Source organism: Ovis canadensis, chromosome 19 (genome assembly GCF_042477335.2).
Source record: "Ovis canadensis isolate MfBH-ARS-UI-01 breed Bighorn chromosome 19, ARS-UI_OviCan_v2, whole genome shotgun sequence".
NCBI classification, from domain to species: domain Eukaryota; kingdom Metazoa; phylum Chordata; class Mammalia; order Artiodactyla; family Bovidae; genus Ovis; species Ovis canadensis.
In genome coordinates, this window is record NC_091263.1 from 52,401,284 (window position 1) to 52,411,297 (window position 10,014).

A 10,014-nucleotide genomic window follows, 5' to 3' on the forward strand; every position below is an offset into this window, starting at 1 on the left:
GTTGTATTACATAGTCCAAACTTCAGTTGCCTCTTCTGTGAAATGGGGATAATGATATTATCTTCTTCGTGAGTTTGTTTTGATGTTTAAATTCTGTAAGAAGCTAAGAGCATTAAAAGTGCTCAATAAATGTTAGCCCTTGTTCAAGCTGGTTTTAGAAAAGGCAGAGGAACCAGAGATCAAATTGCCAACATCTGCTGGGTCATGGAAAAAGTAAGAGAGTTCCAGAAAAACATCTATTTCTGCTTTATTGACTATGGCAAAGCCTTTGACTTTGTGGATCACAATAAACTGTGGAAAATTCTGAGAGATGGGAATACCAGACCACCTGACCTGCCTCTTGAGAAATCTGTATGCAGGTCAGGAAGTAACAGTTAGAACTGGACATGGAACAACAGACTGGTTCCAAATAGGAAAAGTAGTATGTCAAGGCTGTATATTGTCACCCTGCTTATTTAACTTCTGTGCAGAGTACATCATGAGAAACGCTGGACTGGAAGAAACACAAGCTGGAATCAAGATTGCTGGGAGAAATATTAACCTCAGATATGCAGATGACACCACCCTTATGGCAGAAAGTGAAGAGGAGCTAAAAAGCCTCTTGATGAAAGTAAGGAGAGTGAAAAAGTTGGCCTAAAGCTCAACATTCAGAAAACGAAGATCATGGCATCCGGTCCCATCACTTCATGGGAAATAGATGGGGAAACAGTGGAAACAGTGTCAGACTTTATTTTGGAGACTCCAAAATCACTGCAGATGGTGATTGCAGCCATGAAATTAAAAGACGCTTACTCCTTGGAAGAAAAGTTATGACCAACCTAGATAGCATATTCAAAAGCAGAGACATTACTTTGCTGACTAAGGTCCATCTAGTCAAGGCTATGGTTTTTCCTGTGGTCATGTATGGATGTGAGAGTTGGACTATGAAGAAAGCTGAGCGCCGAAGAATTGATGCTTTAGAACTGTGGTGTTGGAGACGACTCTTGAGAGTCCCTTGGCCTGCAAGGAGATCCAACCAGTCCATTCTGAAGGAGATCAACCCTGGGATTTCTTTGGAAGGAATGATGCTAAAGCTGAAACTCCAGTACTTTGGCCACCTCATGCGAAGAGTTGACTCATTGGAAAAGACTCTGATGCTGGGAGGGATTGGGGGCAAGAGGAGAAGGGGACGACAGAGGATGAGATGGCTGGATGGCATCACTGACTCGATGGACGCGAGTCTGAGTGCACTCCGGGAGTTGGTGATGGACAGGGAGGCCTGGCGTGCTGTGATTCATGGGGTCGCAAAGAGTCGGACACGACTGAGCGACTGAACTGAACTGAACTTGTCAGCATGAGGCTGCCAGGATAGTATGATGATCCTTTCTTCTGAGGGTTGATTATTTGCTTACTGGGAAGGCAGACCCACTGGAAACATAGCAGCATGGTTAAAGAGTACGGACTTTGGTGTAAAAAACCCGAGTTCACATCTTGCCTCTGTTCTTTGCTTGGCGACCTCTCTAAGCCTCAGTTATTTCATTGGTCATACTAATAGTACCAATAACACTTTTTCTTCAGGGTTAAATGATTCAAATTAAGTATTTGCAGTTGGTACAGAGAAAGTGCTCAGTACACTAAGCTATTAGTATTGCCTTAGAACCCATCACCATTATGGGCAAGGGGTTCATGGCTTAACACAGAATGTCCAAAGACACGTGGCCAGCCTTTCCAGTGAGTTTTGCTACCCAATAAAACCCTTTTCCCCCTGTAACTTTACCAACAAGAAAAGCTTTAGAAACAAGAATTACCCAACCAACTCACACCTTGCCAGAAATGGAAAGGACATGAACAACAGAACATACAAGGCTTTTATATGAGGGTGAAGAAATACAAGTTAGAGACCTGAAGGGTCGTGGCTGAAGTCTTGGGGCCATTTCTTCGTGAACATGGATTTGAATTCAATTTTCTTGTTTTTCAACTTTAGGGAATCCCTAAAGAGAGCGGTTCAAAAACCAGCATGAAACAACCATGGAAAATACAATAGGAGGCTCAGGGTGACTGAATGGGGGATGAAAAAAGACTCATGCTCATTTTTCATCCATTTTGAGGTGCTAGGCAGTTTGGGCTAATGGTTAAGAATAGGAAGATGAGTGTGAGATCAGATGGGGTCTGTATTTCTCTCTGTGAAAATGTGGCCAATCTGTTTAACCTCTACAAGCCTCAGTTTCTGCATGTGTAGGATGCACCCAATAATAGCACTCATAGCAAGGGCAGAATAAGCTATTTGTAAAGTGCATAGCATATTAAAAAGCAGAGACATTACTTTGCTGACAAAGGTCTGTCTAGTCAAAGCATTGGTTTTTCCAGTAGTCATGTATGGTTGTGAGAGTTGGACTGTAAAGAAGGCTGAGTGCTGAAGAACTGATGTTTTTAAACTGTGGTGTTGGAGACGACTCTTGAGAGTCCCTTGGACTGCAAGGAGATCCAACCAGTCCATCCTAAAGGAGATCAGTCCTGGGTGTTCATTGGAAGGAATGATGTTGAAGCTGAAACTCCAATACTTTGGCAACCTGATGTGAAGAACTGACTCATTGGAAAACACCCTGATGCTGGCAAAGATCGAAGGTGGAAGGAGAAGGAGATGACAGAGGATGAGATGGTTGGATGGCATCACCGACTTAATGGACATTAGTTTGAGCAAGCTCCAGGAGTTGGTGATGGAGAGGGAAGCCAGGTGTGCTGCAGTCCATGGGTTCGTATAGAGTTGGACACAACTGAGCAACTTAACTGAACTGTAGGATAAACCATGACAAATTAGAGAAGGGATATGATCAACTTTGTTATTTGAAAGGATAACATGGGAAAGCAGGCTGGATGAAGGGTAAACCATTTAATACTACATATGTGAATTCTCTGTTCATGCAGGTTTTTTAAGAAATCAGATCACCTTGCTTCCACTTTTTAAATACGTGATTTTTTTTCTGTCTTTAAAAAAAATGCTGATTCATATTGAGGATTATCAATATAAAACATTCTATCTACATCCTTAGGATGCCAGTCATTCACTCCATGATACTGCATTCTAAAAAATATTATTCACCACTGGAGTACCCAAGCTGGACTTTGAGATGGTGGCTCTGTACTCCCTGGTAATCTATGCCAAAGATGACAGACAGGCAATGGCATCACAAACCATTTTAATGCAGACTCAAGATGTGAATGAACTACCCATCTTCATGGGATCCCTTGCTCAGGGAGACCAAGGTACAGAGCTCTTCTCTTGGGGAAGGAAGGACCCTGTGGACATATGTATCTTGATGCCATGCCCTCTCATAGCATCATGGGTCTAAGAGTGATAGTGAGAATTATGATAACAAAAGTAATGATACATGGCTGCAGAAAAGGACAGGCGTTAATAATCAGACACTAGTAACGTAATTAACTATGTAATCTTGAGTTAGTTTCTCTTTCTAATCCTCAGTAAAATAGAAATACTAGTTACCAATGATTTGGAGTGCTTAGCAATTATTAAAAGCACTCAGGAAATGTTCAATGTCACTATTGTCTAAATGTATCAACTCTATACCTGATACATGACAGGCAGATAAATGGTGTCTACCATCATGATGATAATGATGAATGGGAATCATCCTATACCAACATCTGTACAGAGTAAGCATAATGCATTTAGTGTTGTCTAAGATCTAGGATTGAATGAGGAGTTTCTGGGCTTATAATGGTGACACTCATTCAAGCACATCTATTTTACATTTTTTGGCAGTTACTGAGATTTATATCCTAGAAGACACGGCCCCCAACACAGTAATTTACAGAGTGGTGGCTAAGGATCCAGAGGATGCTGTTTTGGAGGTAATTCACGGTTTAGGGCAGAGACCGTCAGTGCCTGGTAGTTTTATGTGCAACTACATTCACAAATAAAGCCATGGAGATGATCAGGTCAATTATATCCACAATTCAGGTTCTGGATATACTATTGCCTCAATTATAAGGACACTGCAGGTGAAGATGATTCAAAACTGGGTTGTCTGGGCAATTGCTTCCTTTCTGGGGCATTCCACTCTGTGCATGCAGGTCCAGCCTTACATAACTTTTGACAAAAGATGCCAAGCATTTTAGTTCATTCTTGGGAATTTTGGCTACACATACTGTTGACAAACACTACAACTTCCTGGCAGAATTGATTTCAAATGCTATTTGAAAATGCTGAATCTGGTCCTCAGGGTTGATAACAGTCCCAAGAATGCATTTATGTAGAATAGGTATTCTCTAGAATACCTCTAAAGAATGTGGGAGCAGGAGGAAACTATGGATTTAGACCCTAGAGGCTTGGATTTAAGTCCCAACTTTATTTGTTTAAGTCCTTTACCATTCTTGCTTCTATGTTTCAGCTGTAAAGCTGGGAAAAGAATATTGCTTTGTTTTCTCTCATACTGCTTTCTCTCATATTGTAATGGACTTCAGTTCAGTTCAGTTCAGTTCATTTCAGTCGCTCAGTCGTGTCTGACTCTTTGCGACCCCATGAATTGCAGCATGCCAGGCCTCCCCGTCCATCACCAACTCCTGGAGTTCACTCAGACTCACAGCCATCGAGTCAGTGATGCCATCCAGCCATCTCATCCTCTGTCGTCCCCTTCTCCTCCTGCCCCCAACCCCTCCCAGCATCAGAGTCTTTTCCAATGAGTCAACTCTTCGCATGAGGTGGCCAAAGTACTGGAGTTTTGGCTTTGGCATCATTCCTTCCAAAGAAATCCCAGGGCTGACCTCCTTCAGAATGGACTGGTTGGATCTCCTTGCAGTCCAAAGGACTCTCAAGAGTCTTCTCCAACACCACAGTTCAAAAGCATCAATTCTTCGGCGCTCAGCCTTCTTCACAGTCCAACTCTCACATCCATACATGACCACTGGAAAAACCATAGCCTTGACTAGATGGACCTTAGTCAGCAAAGTAATGTCTCTGCTTTTGAATATGCTATCTAGGTTGGTCATAACTTTTCTTCCAAGGAGTAAGCATCTTTTAATTTCATGGCTGCAGTCACCATCTGCAGTGATTCTGGAGCCCAAAAAAATAAAGTCTGACACTATTTCCACTGTTTCTCCATCTATTTCCCATGAAGTGATGGGACCGGATGCCATGATCTTCATTTTCTGAATGTTGAGCTTTAAGTCAACTTTTTCACTCTCCTCTTTCACTTAATGAACTTAAAAAGCAGTTTTTACTGTGAAAGATATTTACTGTGAAATATCTTGCAAATGACAGGATTTGTATTTCAGCATCAATTTTTGATGCCATATAGACTGGTTATGGCAATCCACTACAGTATTCTTGCCTGGAAAATCCCACGGACAGAGGAGCCTGGTGGGCTATAATCCATGGGGTCACAAAGAGTCAGACATGGCTGAAGTGACTAAACCACCACCACCGCCACACTGGTTATGACATTATTTGGCTTTACTGTTTTTAGCTAATGGATTGACAGACAAGAATATCACGGCATTGCACTTTCCTAGTGGTCCAGTGGTTCAGTCTCTGCGCTTCTACTGCAGGAGGCATGTGATTCCTCGTTGGGGGACTAAAATCCTGCATGCCTTGGAGTACCAAGGGGGGGAAAAACCAATATCATGGCCTTTAATTTTTAATGTTGTATTATTTTTCCAAACTGGTGAAAAATTAGAGAATTGTCCATACCAATGCTGTAATTCCAACATTTACAATGTACTAGTGATACTGCTGGGTCTTTATCCAAGGTGACTTGACTTTTATAAAACTGTCTTTAAACAGTGGATGGCCACCAGTATCTGAGGCCTCGTCCATGTGGCTTTTTAAGGTACTGAACACACACAAGTAATTACATGAATGAACACTGCTATTGTCAAGCATCCCTACACACATTGTCTTCTCTTCCTCCCCAGAGCACAATACCACATCCAGGATGGGACTGGAAAGGTCACAGCTTCCTGTGCAACATGCAATTAAGCCACCTAATCATGCATACTGCTCCAAATCAACATGTTCAAGATTATAGTGTTGAATCCAGCACTGAGCAACTCCAACCACACGGGTATCAGATATCATATCACAATTGCTTCCTTGCTGTTCTCTATGACAGCTCACCCACCATGTTGACATTTTTAGGGTGGAAAACACATCACAGTTCCAAGAGGGTTTAGCTGTGACTTTAATGTGCAACCACAATGACTTACTAGCCAATTAATGCTAGTAATTCATGTCAAAGGAAAGACTCCCAAAGGCTTGCTCATAGAGATTAAATGTTTCTGGTCCTGGCCCTATACTTTTCTCAGAAGAGAACTGGTTCCTGGGCCATATTTGAAAGTCTCATGAAATGTTCTTTGTGAATTTTACCAAACATGGAATGACATTTCAGTATTGATACTGGTTGTGGAAACTTACATTTAGATCCACTCCTACACACATCCTTCTAACACAGGAGACCAGACCAGATGTGTTATTCAAGTATTCATGATTGGGCAAGAACTTTCTTTTGTATTTGACTTCACGTTGATTCAGAGAAAAACTGGTTGCAATCTGGGAGAGAGCTCACCACTGTTTTGGAGTCTGATGTAGGATGATGATAATAAGGACACGAGTAACTGTTAAGGGACTTCCCTGGTGGTCCAGTGGCTAAGAATCCGCCTGCCAATGCAGGGTATATGGGTTCAGTTTCTAGTCCAGGAAAACCCCACAGGCCATGGGGCAACTAAACATGTGCCACAACTGCTGAGCAACTAGAGAGTAGCCCCAGCTCACCACAACTAGGGAAAGCCTGTGGACAGCAGTGAAAACCCAACACAGCCAAAAATAAAAGAAGTAAACACATTTTAAAAATTACGCTTAGTTCACTCTGTATAATCGGCTCCAGTTTCATCCATCTCATCAGAACTGATTCAAATGAATTCTTTTTAATGGCTGAGTAATACTCCATTGTGTATATGTACCACAGCTTTCTTATCCATTCATCTGCTGATGGACATCTAGGTTGTTTCCATGTCCCGGCTATTATAAACAGTGCTGCGATGAACATTGGGGTACATGTGTCTCTTTCCATTCTGGTTTCCTTGGTGTGTATGGAGCCAATTATACAGAGTGAAGTAAGCCAGAAAGAAAAACACCAATACAGTATACTAACACATATTTATGGAATTTAGGAAGATGGCAATGACGACCCTGTATGCAAGACAGGAAAAAAGACACAGATGTGTATAACGGACTTTTGGACTCAGAGGGAGAGGGAGAGGGTGGGATCATTTGGGAGAATGGCATTCTAACATGTATACTATCATGTAAGAATTGAATCGCCAGTCTATGTCTGACGCAGGATACAGCATGCTTGGGGCTGGTGCATGGGGATGACCCAGAGAGATGTTATGGGGAGGGAGGTGGGAGGGGGGGTTCATGTTTGGGAACGCATGTAAGAATTAAAGATTTTAAAATTTAAAAAATAAAAAACTAAAAAAAAAAAAAAAAACAGAAACAGGCTCACAGATTTACAGAATTTTATGGTTACCAGTGGAGACGAATGGGGGGAAGGGACAGATTGGGAGTTTGGGATGGACATGTACACACTACTGTATTTAAAATAGATAACCAACAAGGACCTACTGTATAGCACAGGGAACTCTGCTCAATGTCGTGTGGCAGCCTGGATGGGAGGGGAGTTTGAGGGAGAATGGATACATGTATATGCATGGCTGAATTGCTCTGCTGTGCACCTGAAACTATTACAACATTGTTAATCATCTATAAACCAATATAAAATAAAAAGTTTAAAAAGTCAAAAAAAATAAAAAAATAAAAATTACGCTTGGAAAAACAACTGTTTTTATTGGATGATAGGCACACACCTATCATTGAATCCCTATGGTAATCACGGAAGTAGAAGCTATTGCCTACAATGATATTAAGTAATGGATCAATATATTAAATATTGATCCATGGATCAATACTTATTGATCCATGGATCAACAAACTAATATATTATGCCTTTAATTTACAGATGAAGCCCATTAGGCTAATAGGATTAAGCAATTTGCCTGAAGAACAGTTAGTGTACTTGAAATTCAAACTCATGTTCCTTTTGCTCTAAAGCCAGGGTGTTTCTTCTCACACAAGCAAAACCTGACGAAAGTGTATTCCATAAAACACAAGTCCCATCAGATGCTCTAAGAGAAGCATAAAAAATTCTATGATTAAATGATTTGGGGAAATGATGTTTGCTTATCTCCTCTGAATTCACAATACCCAGCATATTAAATTCCCTTAGGAGTTCTCTAATAGAGAGATGCTTGCTTAATCAGATTTGTTATAATTGTTTGTTCATAGCACTTTTTATATGAAATGTAACACCTGTTTACATTTCATGTAATGCATAACTAGTATGCCACAGGGTAGAAAGATTATACTAGCTCCTGCTATTAGATTGATAAAACTGGACATATATCTCTGGGGTTGTTACAATGATGAAAGATGAAATTCCAGATGAAGTCCTGGCCCATAATAAATAATATACCAAAAATTGATTTTATCCTTATCTAGCCCACTAATTTCCAGGACTAAGATTTTTCATGCTTGACCACGAACGTTACTGTACATGTTCAAAGATCCTGGAAACTCTGGTTCATGTGTTATTCTTAGAGAAAGAAAAAGTTAAACTTCTTGTCCTGAACAAGCTGAAAATCAAAGACTTTACTTACCATGAGGACAAACCAGTCCTCCAAAATCCGGACAGACTGGTGAATCCAGAGAGTCACAGCCAAGTTCTGCTTACTTGGAGCAGAAACTGCTAGAAGTGTGAGCAGGTATAAAGACATACCATGGTAATTTTGATGAACTGCTGGAGGTTGAATGTGAAGTACTTTGAGACAAAGTGCTGGGTGCCACAGTCTTAGGGGGATCCCATATTTTCATAGCTTTTACCACCAGGAACTCACAGGTTTTCACAGTGAAGATTCCAAAAAGATTGCCCTGTATCTTGGGGAGAATGAGAGAAAGAAGAGAATCTTTGTGAAACAAACCCAGAACTTTCTCTTAACAAAGCCTACACTCTTGGGGAAAAGACTTTTTCTGAACCTTACCTCATCTGGAATACAGACACCTACACACATGCCCTTATGTAAATCATATTCAAGGTTCAGAAACCTAAAGACAAAATCTCGAGAGATGTCTAGGGAAATAAACTGTCATACCTATAGCGGAACAAGGATAAGAAATAAAGCAGGCTTCTCGTTAGGAACCACGCAAACAAAAGAGAGAGGAGAATAATTTTAAAAGTTGAAAGAAAAATATCAAGAAGTCTGCATTCTTTGAAATTACCCTTCCAAGACTAGAGAGGAATAAAGACTTTTTCAGCCTAGCACAAACTGAGGAAATGAATCACCAGCATACCTGACCTGCAAGAAATGTTAAAGTTCATCAGCAAGAGGGTAAATAAGGTGGGTAAAAACTCAGATCTGCATCTAGAAAGGAAGAGCACAAGAGAAGAAATGCTTAAATGTAAAGTAATTTTTACTTTCAATTGACATAAAAGATAATTTTATTTAATAGTAACAATGTAGTAAAGATTACAGTATATTGTTAAGTGAAATGAATATCAGTAATACCACAAGTAGGAAAAGAGAAGAATTGGGACTATTCTGTTATATGCTATCTATACTGTTACTGCTATACTCTCTAAAAAGCAACATAGTGTTATTTGAAGCTACCTTTAGATTAGTCAAAAATGTGCACTGAAAACTCTGAGGCAACAACAAAAAAATTAAGAAGAAATAAAACTGATATGCTACTAGAGGAGACAAAATAGAATTATATAAAATATTCAATTCAATTCAAGAGGGGAAAAAATGACAGTTGAAATGAACAGAAAATAGTTACAAATGTGGGAGATATTAATTCAACTAAAACAAAGTCTGAATGCATCAACTCAAAGATACAGATTGTCAGAGTAGATTAAAAACAAAAGGCCCAGCTGTTAATATATGATGTCTGCAAGAAACATACTT